Source organism: Gallinula chloropus (assembly GCF_964237585.1).
Source record: "Gallinula chloropus genome assembly, chromosome: Z".
Classification (NCBI taxonomy): Eukaryota; Metazoa; Chordata; class Aves; order Gruiformes; family Rallidae; genus Gallinula; species Gallinula chloropus.
Window position 1 is genome coordinate 89,599,510 of NC_140089.1, and position 16,382 is coordinate 89,615,891.

A 16,382-nucleotide genomic window follows, 5' to 3' on the forward strand; every position below is an offset into this window, starting at 1 on the left:
CAAATAAACATGATTTAATCAAGGAGACTCAGCCCTGAAAGACGAGTGCGAAGGGAGGGGGGCGGGTTTGGGAGGACACTAAATCTTCAGGGATTTTGCTGGGACCGAAGCAGACAGAGATGTGAATCACTCCAGGGCCACGAGGTTCTCATTTAAACTTTTCATGCCTGTTGCTTTTCCCTTTTAATTTTTTATTTTAGGGTGGGTTTTTCCACCCCCACCCCACAAGAGACTCTCTTCATCTATTTCAATCTGAGATTTTTCTGATCAGACCCCCAAGGAAAATGAAAAACACATCGTATGACTCGTGTTTCCTTAACCAGAGTGCTGCGGACACTTGTGTTCAGCAGCTCCCCTGCAAGAAACCCGGCTGGCATGGAAACACACTCCTGCCACCTGGCTGGGGGCTGCCCGCCCTCTCCTGGACTGTCCTGGGAAGTTTTGGGGCTCAGAACCCAATCTCTTTTTAAGGTGACATCCCTAGGAAGGTAAAGTCAACGAGTGTGCTCGGAGCAGGAACTGGATTTAGGAGGGTCTCCTGCAAGTGGATGGGTTGTGATGCAGCACAGGCAGCACTGACCCCCCGATTTGGGCAGTGAGAGGTGTTACCTGTCCCATGTATAAACCTTTACCTGTTTCTGAGGTTGGACTTGTCACCAGCTCTCAGACCTGTGAACACTGCTGAGCAGAGCAGCAGTACAGCAGCAGGCTGCTTGGAAAGAGAACCTCTAGGATCTGCCAGAATCGGATCTGTGAGCTCACCCTCTCAAGATGCTGCACCCCCTTTTTGGGGGGGTCTCTTCAGCCATGCAATGAGATGCTGAGAGATTTGCTGGTGGTGAAGCCCTGTGCTGCTTTGCCGAGAGCTTCCTGGTGGGACATGGCTGTGCTAGAGCCACCCTCCAGCACCGTCACTGGCAGGACCGGGCAGCAGAGGTGATTCAGCCAGACAGCATCTCCCAGTGCCAGCCTCAGTAACACAGAATCATAGGGGTTGGAAGGGACCTCAGGAGATCAATGGGTGCAACGCCCCTGCTGTTCTTGCAACCTCCCCCAGGCAGCAGGAGCAATCCAGGTGGGATGCAGCCAGTCTCCACCTGGGACAATACCAGCCGGACTAAGCCTGCCGGGTGCCCTGAAACAGGGTGTGCAGCAACCATTGGCTGAAAACTGAGACACCAGTTTCAGCTGAAAACTGGGGACAGAGTGGAAAGCTCCTGCCTGGCATGGGGCTTCCTACCAGCAAATGGCACGTTACACTACACAACAACAGCCTGCGAAGGGAAGTCATGGAGTGGAGCTGCTACCGGTGACTCGGGCTGAGCCTGAGGAGACGAAGCATGTTTAATGTAATTACACATCCGCTCCTCGTGATGTACGAGCACGCGAAGCATCACTAATCCCCACACAGATACCTGCGGGGAGGACGGGCGCAAACAGCTGTTTGGACAACGAGGACTGAACCGCACGAGCTCCCGGTTCCGCAGGCTTGCCGCCGGGATGCTCGCGAGTCGGAGCTCGGCCAGTAAGTGCAGGATTTACAAGGAATTAAACAGTGCTCCCTACAAAAGTACCTTAGCTTCTCATATAAATCACGCTGCCACCTCATTTATTATTGTAATAACCTTCAGCTTTGCCATTATTGGAGAGGACTTCTCCCGAAATGAGAAATGACTTTGCTAACTGGACACGTGGAGCTCGCCGTCACCCTCGGTTTGGCATCCTCTTTCAGACGGCACGGAAGGAGACGTAAAGCCTTACGCCCAAAGACTGCTATTGATTGCAAACTAATGCGCTGCGTGAGTTTATTGTGTGGTGGGGAGTTCATAAATAAGGGAGATAATACTGCAAACAGGATCTCTCCTCCTGGCTTAGCCGAGGAATCTACTCGGTGGCTGCTGAGGACAGTTAAGCTGCCAGCGCTCTCGGTTACATGTAGCCCATTTAATTACAAGAACCTATAAGCTCTTTACCATCGCATTACAGCACTTTAATAACCTATACGTTATTTACGCCTGGTTCCCAAGTTTATTGCCAAGCATTCACTTCAGGAATGAGGAGGAGGACAGCTGGGCAAGCTCATTGAAGGAGCCCCATGTCACACCATCTCATACAGCCCTAACAAAGGCATCAGGGGGCTGCTCCTGGCTGCAGACAACCCTCTCCCCCCCACCCCGAGACCATTTGTGACAAGCTATAAAGCACAGGATAGGCCCAGGTGAGGCAGAGCACCATGAGCAGCATCACACCAGGCTGTGCCCCCCACCCCAGTACTGGGCCAGCTTTGCATCCCCAGTTAGCCCAGCAGACATGGTGGGTTGGTGGGAGTGTAGCCTTCCCATCACTTCCAGCACTGTTAAAGTGATTTGGGAACGTATGGACTGCAGAATCTTGGACATACGGATGTATGCGGTACGGTGCACACTCACCCTGCACATACCACAGCAAACGGGTCCCTGTGGCCTGCAAGGTTTTCCATAGGGGCCCTTCAATCCCTGGGCTTGCTCAAAACACAGGAGCTGACCACCAGCTTGAGGCAAGCCACGGCTATTATAACCATTTTACAACAGGAACACATTCCTTGGTGAGCGGAGGCATGGCTGGGGTGGGTACAGGCCCTCTGCCACCTCTCTGGTGAGCACATGGCACCTCCATCACCGGCACACACACCTGATGCTGTAGTTCATGGCTGCTACCAAAAACTTATTAACATCTGAGCTGGGTTCTGCCCTCAGCACCCCAGACAGGCAGCAGTGCTTTCGCCACTGTTACCTCCCATAAACACTGTACGCAGTCAATACAGGTCAGGGAACCATTAGACTGGAGAGAAATCAGGACTGGGATGGGTCTGACCAGTTCAGCTGAGCCCAAAAGCCAGCCACGTCTGTATAAACAACTCCAACGTCATTATTTTTAATGAACTATTGGCCAATGTACACGTTGCCATGTGTGTCCTGCTTTCAGGAATTAATACCTTTTCCTCAGAAGCCACCTACTGCTGTTTACTTTATTAATGGCATTCTGGCCATCCCTCCCGAGGGCAGTAAAGGGAAGCTAAATTTGGCTCCCTGTCTCCAGCCCGGTGATTTAGGCTATCAGGCACTGGGTTTTTATACAGCCACACTAAACGTGGCCAAATATAAAGAGAATTATTGTTCACTGCTAATGAGCAATCGGCTGCAGAAACACAGAATATTCCATTGTTCTTCCCCAAAGGCAGCGCCGGGGTTATACGTGTCTGAGGGCTCTTAGTCACGACCTCTGGTAACCACCACGGAGAGCAGCCCTCCCTCACCCCACGCACGCTGCAGAACCACCCATCGAGATGTTCCAGGGAGGCTGGATAGTTCACAAGGAGGTTCCTAAAGGAAAACACATTGATGGCAGCTAAACAGGTCACTGCTCTGCGAGAGCACGGTTCCGAAGCCGTGCATGTTCTCCGGTCCTTCGGATGCTGGATAACGCAGGGACCACCCACATTAACTTAATGCAAATGTCATTTAACTGATTCCTTGTGTACGGCTTCAAAACGTCTCCAGCTTCTCACAATGTATCGGCTGAAAAGGAAGAGGACTCACTGCCAGAGCAGTGCTCTAAGAGCAGGATTGAGACAGGCAGTAAGGGCGCGGTGTTTACACACACGCTTCTCAGGGGTGAGAGGTTACGAGCGGTCGGCTCCTTGTAGCCTCCGTGCCGTTGCTGCTGCACGGGCATCCCTGCCCAGAGGGAGAGTGATGCAGCTCCAGCATGGGAGCAACGGCAGGGACCCACGCAGGGGTCCTGACCCTGCCCTTTGGGGCAGGGCAAACCAGCTTCCATCACCTTTTGGGCACTGGCTGAGAAAGAAAAGGAACCATTCTCCCGCTCGGAGGGCGCAGAGAGCCCCTCGTGGCATGCACCATGCAGCCAAGGACATCCTTCAGCAGCATTAAACCTCAGTTGATCTCAGGTGAAGCGAAAGCACGTGGGCAGGATCCAGAAAAACCACAGCAGCAGGAAGCAGCAAGGAAACGACATTCACAGTTTGACTTTACACACCAGGAACCAACTCGACTCACCCGACCAACTATCTCAGCCCGAGTAACGATTGCTGTTAGAGAACTGACAGCCCTGCCTCGCTACGCGTGGCATCGGAAGAGAGGCATTCAGAGCAAGGAAAACTAATTGGGGTAGGAATCCCATCTGAAAAATGCAACATCTCCATCCAGCAGTGGGAACGCAAACACTCCTGGCTTAATGAGCTTCCTCTAAAGGAGGCTAATGTGTAATATTTCTCGGGATGAGTTTGCATTAGAAATCTGCTGAGCTGGGAATACTCATTACCTGCCACTATCTGAGCTCTGCACAGAAACCGCCGGCTGCTCCCGAGCATCCTGACGCGATTATCCGGGGCTGGGGGAAGGCGGCGTGTGAGCGAGGCCCAGAACGACCGTCGCGATGTGCAGGTGCACTGCCAAGGTTCCGCGACGACGCGATGGCTTCTCAGGAGCTACGCGGGACGAATACGAATCGGAGCTGGGAAAGCCTGCGTCCTCCCGGCACGCATCAGCCCCGTCTCTTCCACTCGCTTCCTAATGAGCCTCATTTATACCGCAGCAAATGCATCTTTCTCATTGTTCCTCTGTAATTGGGGAGTACGTGCCCCAGCCTCAGCAGGGCGGAGAAACCCCCACCCAGGCGCAAGGTGTGGGTGTGCTGTCCGACAGCCGAGCTCATGCCGCAGGCAGGACACCCTGGCTGTGGCAACACAGGAGGGGACACAGGCTGGGTCTGCCCCAGGATCCCTGCCAGGGTTCAAGGCCAGGATGGGGTTTGAATCTTATTCCCTATCCCAGCTCATCCTATCCCCTATCATATCCTATCCCCTATCCTATCCTATCCTATCCTATCCTATCCTATCCTATCCTATCCTATCCTATCCCACCCTCTATCCTATCCTACCCTATTCCCTATCCCATCCTCTCCCCCATCCCATCCCCTATTCCCTATCCTAAACCCCATGCCAACCCATCCCAGCTCCTATCCCTGTTGGTCCATGAAAGGAAAGGGAAGCTCTGGCAGCAGTTTCAGAGAGCAGTGCCGGGATGGCCACTTGGCCACTTATTTTGGAGCCTCACGCTTCTTCCTTTCCTTCCCCAGCAGAGGAGATGGGGGAGGCAGCGGGGGCTTCACCTCCCGCTCGGGACAAAGCAAGACCAGGCAGCCTCACAGACACCAAGCTGAGAAGAGCGATGGAAAGGTCAGGAGCATACATTAAACCTGCCTCCCGGCCACCTCGGCATATGCTGGTGGGTCTTCTGGGGCTGCTAACCTCGGGCAAAATGGACATGGGAGCCGGGACCTGCCGTTTCCCGCTCGCCTTGCCCCCACCCACCTGCAGAGCTGCACCAAGAAGGAAGCTGGAGTGTGGTCTCTGGGAAAGCCAGGCACTTTTCTGAGTGGGTGCTTGGAGCAGAGATGGGAAACAAGAGCAGCAGAACCAGGAGCCGGTCCTGGTGGCCGGCAGTGGTTGTTGGCAGCACCCTGACACGGTGCTGCCCAGGAGACTTCCCACACTGCTCCATTGGCACAGCGAGATTTCAGGGCAAGGACTAACCTGCCTTCTCATCTGACAGAGGGCTGTCATCAATTCGCATCGCTCCTTCAGCAGGACCTGTGGACATGGGTCTGGAAGGTCCCATGGGACCCCAGGGTGGCAGGACCGAGTCCCCAATGCTGGGCAGCCCAGGGAGCAGCACTGCTGCCTGCTCACCCGTGTCTCTTGCCAGAGCAGCACTGGCCATTCTCAGAGGCAGGTCATGATGCTAGTCTGGCCCTTCATGGCTTAGAAACAGAAAATACTCATTGAAGAAGAATTCAGAGCTCAGGGTGCTGCTGCCAACCCCAGCATGCAGCCAGGCTGGATTCACTGAGGTGCAGGGTCAGGGAGAGCAGGGTTTGGCCCACACAGATGAGCCGCACGCTCCCAAACACAGGCAGAGATGATGCGATACACACACTAACAGCAAACCTACTACACACCACCAGAAATCAGATCTACAGAGTATTTGTGTCATCAGTAAAATACATCACAAGAAATCTGATATTAAACTGCCGGGTTTGTTTTAGAAGGCAACTGCCAATAAATTCCATCACAGCGCCCCGCAGCTCTATGGACAGCTCAATGTGATGACACAGCGTGGTGAGGGCTCTGCCGATGCTTCGGCATCGGGAAAGGACCTCAGGGACTGGGACTGCCCGAGTCGTGGCCATGGCCAATACCAGGGGTTGAGGGGTGGCACAAGGGGGTTACCTGGGTCTCTGCAGGGCTGCAGCAGGGTCCACGCATCCCCTGCCATGGCAAGAGCATCCTCGGCTCTTTGTGCGTGGCAAGGCGCGCCAGCTCTCGCCAGCGATACGTGTTTACATTCCTTCTGCTTAATATTTCTGTAATCTTCCCTGGCATCATACACTAGTAATTTTTCTCCTCCTACTTCACACTTTTGATAAGCCGTCTGGTCCCGCAGCAGATGCATTGTGAATCTTCTCCTTCTAAGTATCTTGCATATGTTTCATTAAAAGTGTTTGTTTCTTTGATCAGCTTGAAGTTCTCATGTGAAAAAAAAATAATTAAAAAAAAAACCCCAACCAAAAAAAACCCCAAAAACCCCTCAACTTTTTGGACTTTGCTTGGCAGCACCTGGCCCTGCAATGAAGAGCAGCATCACAGCACAGGCAGCCTCCCAGGGCCCGAATGCCAGTCACTGATTTGCCCGTCCTCCCGAGGACGGCTACAATGAGCACTGGCACCCAAAGATAGAAAAGGGGCTCTTCAGCTGCTCCGTGGTGCAACTGCACATGAAAGAACATGGTGGGAGGTGCCAACTGGGAGCAGCAGACACCGGGATCTGTTTCACCCGCCGTTGCTTAGCGATGGAGGCGCGGGCAGGCTGGCATTTCCCACAGCGGGGGCACCCGCACCCTGTACCCCCGCCCAGGGTGGGTCAGTCCTGGGCAGGGGAAAGGGGGCATGGCCAGAGATGTGTGGGGTGCTGCGGACCCCAGCAAGCATCCATGGGGATGGGGGGGTCTGCACAGACCTCTGTGGTAAACTGAGGCATGGCCAGCACTGGGGCTGACCCGGTTGAGGGTCTCTGTGTGGGGGCAGACTGGCCATGCTCACATTGTGGGTGCCTACCCCAGCACCCCCATCTTGTGCCATGGCCATGCCACCAGTGCAAGCCTCAGCACCACCTCAGACCACCTCAGCATCATGGACAGCTCCTTGCCCCGCACAACTTATTCACTGCCATTGGCACTGCCCTCCCTCCCACATCACCAGGACAAACTGACTGCCAATATCAGCTCTTCCAACACCACCACAAACAGTGTCAGCTCCCCATGCCTTCAGACAGCAGGAATCACCCCGCTTCCATAAACCCCCCTCGTTCAGTGAGACACAGGCTCAGGCAGCACAAGCACCCCGGATGTGAACACAACTCCAGGCACTCACAAAATTCCCACCCCCAGATTATAGCACCGTGCCTGCATTGTTACTGAACCCCTCTTGACACAGCTGCCATCCATAAAATACCTGAGCCTGCCCTTTTATTCCCCTAGAAAACACCTTTAGTGATAATTCCTACTGACATAGGGATGTTATTTTTAACATACATCCTGCAAGCCCTAACACATACAGTACTCTCCCTTCCACCACATCACCTACAGAGTACCCACGATGATTGAATTCCCTGTGTCTCTTCGTAAAAGTAGTGTTTCACCTCATTTCAGGGAGCACCAGCCCCTGGTGAGGAGCGTGAGGCAGGCAATGGGCAGGTCCCCACACCGAGCCCTGCAGCATCACTCCTCTCCTGCCCTGTGTCAAGCCGCTCTGCGGGGGAATGAACGGTTTCTCACTGCTCTGACAAATTTGGAGTGGGATGAAGTGGGGTTCGCACCCACTGCCCGGCTCCCTTCTCCACGTCGACTCCATCTCACCTTGGCTTCCAGACAGTGAGGAGTTAGGAGGGAGCTCTGTCCTTGGCAGTCCATCACGGCAGCTCCGGCGGGGAGGAACAGATGCTGCTTGCTGCTCACGCTGTCCTGGAGGTCGCTGAACAATTTGGGCGTGATGGATGCAGCACTCCGAGCTGACTTCCAGCCGTGCTGCGGGCAGCCGCCAGGAAGGGGCTCCATGCCCACCCGGCTGCGGCATGATCCCAGCGTGGCTCTTCCAGCCCTGCTGCCCCAGACGCTGCTCTGGAGCAGCCCCACTCAGATATCTCCTCTGGAGCAAAGAGCAGGGTCTGTCCTAGCAGATGCTGTCCTGCCCGGCCCCACCACCCAAATGGCTGTTTTCTGGAAGCCTTATGAACACCCAACCCGTGGGTATGTACCCCCCTCGCAACTCTGAGCCCCGTTTGGGGCAGTCTTCTACCCCTGGTTCCCAGCTCCCACCCCTGGCCAGTGCAGCTACAGGTGGGTGATGCAGTGAAACCTCCCGCTCTCCTGCCTGCACCCAGGGCTGGGTGCTAAAGCCCCAGCGCCGGAGGAAAAGGGGGGACAGTGCAGTTTGACACACGGCGACCGGCTCCGAGTCCTCCCCGGCACTGAAAGTCATGGTGCCCCCAACTGCTCACAAGTTTCCCGTTCCATTTTTCTGCTGTCTTTCATGAAAAATGATATTTCCTTCCCCAGCACAGACGCTATTTTCCCCGGCAGGTATGCTGTCGAACATGTTGCATTCACAACATGACACAAAGTCTAAAAATCACAGAGAGACTAATTACTGGAGGAAAATTACACCAAAAGACCAATTTCCCGGTGATGGAGATGACAGCCCGGCACCCGGCCCCCGGTCGGTTTGGGCAGCTCGCCCACGAGATGCTGTCACACCCCACCGCCCTCGCTGGTACTGGGGAGCGGGGCTAAGCACCAGAGAGCCCCCTGCGAGCCCCTGTGCTCCATCACCGATCCCCGGCGCAGCGGGGAGGTGGCACAGGGTGGCTCCAGCCTCTCCCACTCCATCAAGCACTCAGCAAATTGGCTTTTCCCAATATCCCGTGCCGAAGGGCACTGTGGTGGCTGCATTCCCCCAGTCCCCTTGCACAGACTGATTTGAAGTCCCTTGCAGTTTGCCATCTTCTACTCCTTCAACTCCAGCACTAGCAACAGAGCAGTGTCCCCCCCACGAGCATCGGTCCCTGTGCGGTCATGCCATGGCCTTGGGGTCCCCGTGGGTCTGCAGACCTGGAATCCCCGGGGATCCCAGAGGTACCAGCAGCAGGAATGTATCAGGGTCATGATGGCTCAGGAAAGCATGAGGATTCCAACCCTAGGGAGAGATCACAGCTCCACTGCCACAGGTCTGGGATCCAGCCACCTAAAATACACCTAAAAGTACTTCAAATTAAACCCTGCCCCATCGCTTTACTTGGATTGGGAAGTAATTCAATTAATGCCACGATAATTAGTCAAACACTCCTTCACCTGTAATGCTCCGGAAAACACCACGGAGTTAATGGATACAGAAGCTGAGGTGTGGCTGATCAATCAGTCCACATTTCCTACTTCAGTAGGAAAAAGGTATTTATTCCTATTGGAGCTTCCTTTTAAGTGTGTAAAAGCCTTACTGTCACCCAACCATGAACGGGTGGGATTCCACCCAAAAACGTGTAACCCAGCTCTCAGCTCCACACAGCGTCGTGGGGCTTGTCCATTGCTTCTCGGAGCCAGCAGGACCCAGCTTTCAGGCTCAAACTACTCAAAGTAGTGTCCAGGTCACCTAGCTGCTCTCCCTGCGGTCACAGCGCCTGGGACAGCTTGGACAAACATCAGCAGTTCCAGGACATCACCAGATCTCAACAACCAAAACCAGCCCCAACCAAAAGACCGAGCAAAAGCCACCACTGTGAACATTCCAGCCATGGAAATCCAACAGGGCTGGGTGGATATGGGACATCACTGCACACAAGGACAAACACTTGTTGTCCATCTGTGGGACTTCCATTTATTCACCTTTTCTGGCAGAAGCAACTCAGAGACCTTTGTAACCATCAACTTTCCACCTATATGCAAACCACTCTTAAGAACTAGGAGCCCAACCAGGGAGGAGAGCTGGGTTGGACAACCAGTCACACATTGCATTGATTCAGCATGTGTTTGGCAATTTAAACTTGACTTTTTGGAGGCCACAAGGCCTGTCTGTGCTTTGGGGATCTGATCTGTGATTGGACAATCATCCCATGCCCATGTTGACCTTGACACATACATCACCACCAGCTGACCAACAACTGTCACGGTACAGCCAGAGCCTTCACTGCTGCTGATCAGGGGGCCCAAGCCAGTGGAATAAACTGCCCAGGGAAGGATTTTCCCCACAAAGCCCACGCAGGGCAGCGGGTGGAAGAGGCATCCCTGGGGAAAACCACCAACTCCTGCCAGACTTCCATGTATTCTCAGTAACATGGTGTTTAAGGTGGGGGGAAAGGGAGCTGATGTCATTGTTACAGCTTGTGCTGAGTGCCAAGCTGCCAGGATGCTGCCAAAGATAACAGAGTCCTGAAGATGTCTATTAAGAACTCGGTGTATTATGAGATGCAGAGGAACTGGCCCTGTGCAGAGGTAGAAAGTAATTACCCAATTCTTATGTAAAACATGCAAGCTTATTTTCCAGGAATGATGCATGGCTTTAAAATGACATCTCAATTTCTTCCCATCCTGGAGTACGCTGGAGATGTCTCACTCTTCCAGCTCTCCAGAGCTAGAGCTGGCTTTTCCCACCCCTGAAAACCAGAGCCAGGAGGAGTTGTCAAAGGGACACAGAAAAATCAAGTAACTCTTTGATCTAATCCATTTTCAGGTGACCCCCATACCTGGGCGCAGCACGTACGACAGAGCCAAAACACGGGCATAACTCACAGAAGAGGGACTTGAGAAAGAATAGTTCCAGAATAAAAAATAAAAGCATTGCCACAGAGGAAGAGTTAGACACCAAAACAGCACCGAGCTCAGAAACACCACGACCAAGGTCCCAGCCTGCTGCAGCTGCCATGGGAAGAAGCACACAGACTGTCCCAATCCACCTCCACACATCTTCTGTCCACCTTCACACCCCTCCTTGGCCCTGACACAAGCAATACCCCTCAACACAGTCCCAGAGCTCACTTGCTCCTCGCTGTCTTTCAGGCTGTTGCTGGCAACACATGAGAGAAGCTGCCCCAGGTAGGGCTGGGTGGGCACAGGGCATTGCCGCACACAACAACAAAGACTCTTTGTCCATTGGCAGGACTTCTGTTTATTCACCTTGTCTGGCAGAAGCAACAGCCCTGAGACATCTGTAACCACCAACTTTCTACCTACACGTAAACTGCTCTTAAGAACTAGCAGCCCAGACAGGGAGGAGAGCCAGGTTGGACAACCAGTCACACATTGGGTTGATTTGGCGTGTGTTTGGCAATTGAAACTTGACTTTTTGGAGGACAGGAGGCCTGTCTGTGCTTTGGGGATCTGATCCATGATCAGGCAATCATCCCATGCCTGTGCTTACCTTGGCACCTACATCACCAGGCAGGACTTGGGCCTTACAAAGCCACAAACCCCGCAAAGCGAAAGAGGAGAAGATTAAAAAGGTGGGAAGGAATAAATGAACGTTTCCTCAGAGTTCCCTGGAGAAGAGAGGCGGCGGCGGCGTTGCCCCGGTGAATGGCACGCTTATAATCTCTCTGCTCCGCTGCCTGAGGCGGCGGGGAGGAAAGGCAGTGGTCTTGGGGAGTAAAATACATGTTGCAAAGGTTAGAAAAAGTCACTGAGCAATTTGTATTGTCTTTTTTTCGTCAGGAGGCTGAGGAGCTGCACGTTCCCCCCCGTGTTAATAACACAGTATTAGTTACACATGACTGCTTGACGGGAGTTAAACCACCACGGCTCCCGCTCGCTCAGACCCCAATTCCTCCAGCGGTCAGCTATTTAGGGAAACAAAACCCTGCCTCGTTCACAGCGCAGGCCAGGACTGCATGCCAGGAGCCTGCACTCAGCCCGAGCGCTGCCTGAACACACCACGGCAGTATCTGCTCCGAGGGGGGCAGCTGGGACACCACGGGGCTGGGGGTTTCAGAGGTGAAACTCCTGAAGAGTTCCTGCTCAAAACCAAAGCACAGCCCAGGAGGAGAGCGATACCCTCACGCACAACTCCTCATCTATGAGCCAACATGGCACAGACAGGGCCACGACCAGTCGTTCTGATGCTCTGGGGGTTCCCTAGTGAGGAATCCACCAGCAAAAGAGGGCTCTGCACAATGCCAGAGCTCCACTTTGCTAATGTAGGAATTAGCAGCATTTACAGACAAGAGGTGGGAGTTTTGACGCTCCGAAGTCATCTGCTTTCATCCCTTCCACCATACACCAGATTTGTCTGCATCCAGTACAACTTTCAGAACGCATTTGCTCATCATTAGCCCTGCTATTCCACGTGGAATCCCATAAATTACAGCTGCTGCTAGAAAATTAAGACGTATATAGGGAAATCATTCGCAAACCCAGTATCTGTTGCATCTGGAAGTTCTGGAGTGTTGCTTAGTTAAATACGTAATTAGGAGATAGCCTTAAAGGCAGGAATTGTAAGCAGTGACTTTTGCTAAGGAGTCTCCTGTCGGCGGTATCATAGGAAGGGAAGAATTTTATCTGGAAGAAGAGAGCTGAAAGGCTCATGCGCGAGACAACTCCTTCAGAACATTTCTTCACAAGTTCGATAATAATTAAATCCAAATTAATTACTCCCACAAAGCATGTCGTTTAGGCAAAAGCCTGCGTTTCTGAGGAACGTTACATCTTGTTCTGCAATTCCACAGCCCAGAAGCATGGGGTTCGGGTACATTTGTGCGCTACTGCTTCTAGAGTCTACTTGTTCGCCCCACTGCCAAAAGAAACTGTCCATTCCCCCACAGACAGAAACCTAAAGCCAAATCATCAGGTGTTTTTAAAGTCTCTCCTCTTTTTTCCTCTATTATTCTTATAATTAAAACCCATGGTAGCAAGGCAGATGATGTTTCCTTGTGGCATGGGGCACAGTAAGCACGTACCCCTTCCGCAAGGTTATCCCCTCTGTGCCCACCCTCAAAGCATCGAGCCAAGACTCACGTTCAATGTGCGGATGAAGGGCAGGCAACGTGAAGCTGTGCTCATTAAGGGCACCCAGAAAAGGAACAGGTTTGCCTTTATAGAGGAATTTCTCCATGGCAAAATCTGGCTTTGCATGGAATGGGGAAAATCCAAACCCTACAAACACACATGTGGTGGAAGCTCCCAAAGATTTCAGTTTGACAGTACCAGCAGTGCCCGGAGGGAAATGCAGCACTTTAACCCTTATACATGATTTTAGACAGGGAAATACAATCCTACAACCAATTGGAGGGGGGATTTTCTGTTTGGTTTGTGAATCCTTTCAAAACTCCTTCCCTGAATATTGTATGACAAGTGCAATGCTCCCACAAAAGATTCCACTTCCATCAGAAGTCCACTTTCCAAGGAAAAACTTTTCAAAAGATTTCTATTCTGCCAGCTTCAACTGCTCTGACTCCTGGGAAATAAAAGCTCTGGGAATTTCCCAGCGATAATTGTTTTAACCATTCAGCCCAGCAGCTCATTATCAGGAGTTCTTTATCCAGGGGAATATCTCCACTAACATGAGGAACTCTCAGGTGCTTTGTGCCTTTGAAAAACCCACAAGCTGTTTGATTGAGACCTTTTCTTCCACAGCTGCCTCCTGCACAGGAAGCAGAATTCCACTCCATCATCCCATCATTTCTTACTTAGGTGTGATATTGATTGAGCATCCAAAGGATGACACAGGAAATTACACCTTCATTTCACTCCAGGGAATACAGGACTATCGTATCCCGATGTAGTTATAGCCTCAAACAGAGGCCTCTTATGTACCAGGTAATTACTGGCTCAATCCACAGACTTCCAATTAGGGCCACCAGCATCACAGAACCCTAGAAATGCAGAGTGGGGCCAGGAGCCTGTTCCCTGCCCAGGCTCTCAGGATATCTGTGGCTCATGGCTGCGCAGAACTCACCCCAGCACAGCAAGGGACATCACCTTATAAAGAGAGGGACCGCATGGACACAAGGACCCAGGTCTCTCCTGCTGTCGTGGGGCAGGCGATACTCCCCCTCCCTGGGGTGGCAGGGGCTGAGCCCTAGGACCCCCACACCCCCCAGCCCGGCTGCCCCTCTCCTCAGAGCCGTGGGGGGGTGAAAGGATGCCCCGTTTCCACAGGCAGAGACACCCCTGCAGCAGCGACACGCAAGTGGATGTGAAGAATTCAATGAAGTGCTAGATTAGAGCTTTTAAAATAATTGTGATAAATGATAGCATCTGCACGCACTAATTTCCCTCAAGATGTGTTAGATTAATTTTATGAAATTAACGGCCAGCATAGCAAACATTAGCCGTTTGCACGGCCAGCGCCTGGGAGCCGGCGCAGCTCCCGCCGCTTGCCGTGTGCATTTCAAACCCAGGCAACAGCAGGGAGTTGGAGGAACACAGGGAGGGAGCCCCGAGCTCCCCTTCTCACTGGCTACTTGGGAAACTCACACCACGCAGGTAAGCCAGTAACTTGGGTGTTTCAGCATCTACCAGAGCTGAAGTGAGCATCTCACCAGGACAGGCACGTTTCAGGGCCGGGAGTAATGTTTTAGGATATTATTCCCAGGTACTGGCATCATCCAGGCCACTTGCCACTCGGCTGCTGAAGCCCGGGAGCGACTCACAGCTGAGCACAGGCAGTTTTTGAAGCTAAACAGGACCTGACCCGGGCTTTTCCACACCACACACATCACTTATTCCCACACGAGACAGAAGGGGATGGCACACAATGGGTTCACTTCCCTTTTGACAGACTGCAGGGAACAGAAGGTGATTTTTACTGTCCAGAGACGTGTGAAGCACTGCAATCCCCTGCTCCTCCTCTTTCTCAAGATCTGGGACTAAGTCTCCAGTGCCACTGAGTTGACATGGGTGTTTGAATACACACAGTCTTCTCATCTGGTTCAACGAGCTTCGTCACAGGGAACGAGATGTCTGTGAGATACGAGCATCTGGAGGAAGAAAGCTGAGCTGAAACTCAGCCCAGAGGAAATGGAAGTTGGAAGAAATATGGTAACACTTAGCAGAGCAAGCCAAGACCACGACTCTCTCCTCTGCTGAGGGAATCCACGCTCCTGCTGCCAAAACCTGGCAGGCAGCCTACTCTGCTGGGAGGGCTGGACTGTCACGAAACAAAGAGATGATCCATGTATTGCCCCATCCCTTCCAGACCTCCCACCCCAGCAGCGCATCCAACATCTACCTGAAGATCAACCCCACCAGACCTCTGCCCAATGGTGAGGGAAGCAGAGCAGGAGCCACAACTGTGTCTCAGAGGTGGCCAGGGCTCTCTTCTGCTCTGCTTAGGGACCCTGATGGATCCTTTCGGATTCCCTCAAGAAAGGAGGCTTTCCAATACAGCAAGACACCCAGAACCAGGCTAAGGAGGGGCTGCAGAACAGCTCAGGTAGGCGAGCAATACCTTCCATCCTATGGCAAGCTGCTTTACCACCACCTTCGCGTGATGCTTCCTGAACCAAGGACACATTGTTTAGAGGAAAGGGTGAGAAAAAGAGAAGACACACAGAAGCCAGACAACTCACTGCAGACCTGCCTACACCCAGCCAGAAGCCCATCCATTCAGCAATGAAGGTGCTACAGCCAATGCCCACTCACAAACCACCTTCTTTCCAGCTGAACGCAGGAGCTATCAGGATGACTTTACCTGCCCTCGAACGCACACCTCCAGCCCAGAGCCAACAGGACAAGCCCCTGTTCCCACAGCCCTGACAGGAAGGCAAGACTGCTCCTCTTCTGCTAGTTTAGGGCTGACAGCCCCATACTGAAGCTGCCTGGGCAGCATGTGGTATCGGAGGGATAGGTGGAGGATGCCAACAGCTTGTGGGGAGCAGGGCAGAGATCCATAGAATCAATCTTTTGGGACGCCTTTCCTAACAAAAGATGTACTTTGCTGAAGCACCTGTGACAGTGGTTCAGAGGGAACCAGGACAGGAGCTGTGGAGATGGCATTTGGAGTGCCCTGACTGGAGGCAGAAGGATGACGGGTCCACAGGGGCATCACAACAGCCTTGGTCCCCCCGATTTTCCAACCTCGCCCTCGCAGCAGCAGAGCCACATTGCAGGAAGCATGCAAGGAAGGCATCAGCTTCTCACTGCTGCACACAGGCTGGTACCTGGCAGCCCTTAAAATCCCACATCAAGTCCCCTCTCACATCAGCTCACAGACTGAAGAGAAAATGTTTAGAAACAGACACTTACTTTGCCGTATGTGACAGGACCGAACACAGCAGGGC

The 16,382-nt window shown here is 52.8% G+C and overlaps 1 long non-coding RNA gene across 1 annotated transcript in view; it reads right to left on the bottom strand.

The window, feature by feature from the left end:
• Window positions 1–16,382, bottom strand: part of LOC311203852 — a 58,898-nt gene that overhangs the window by 40,925 nt on the left and 1,591 nt on the right. The gene's annotated exons all lie outside the window — the stretch shown is intronic.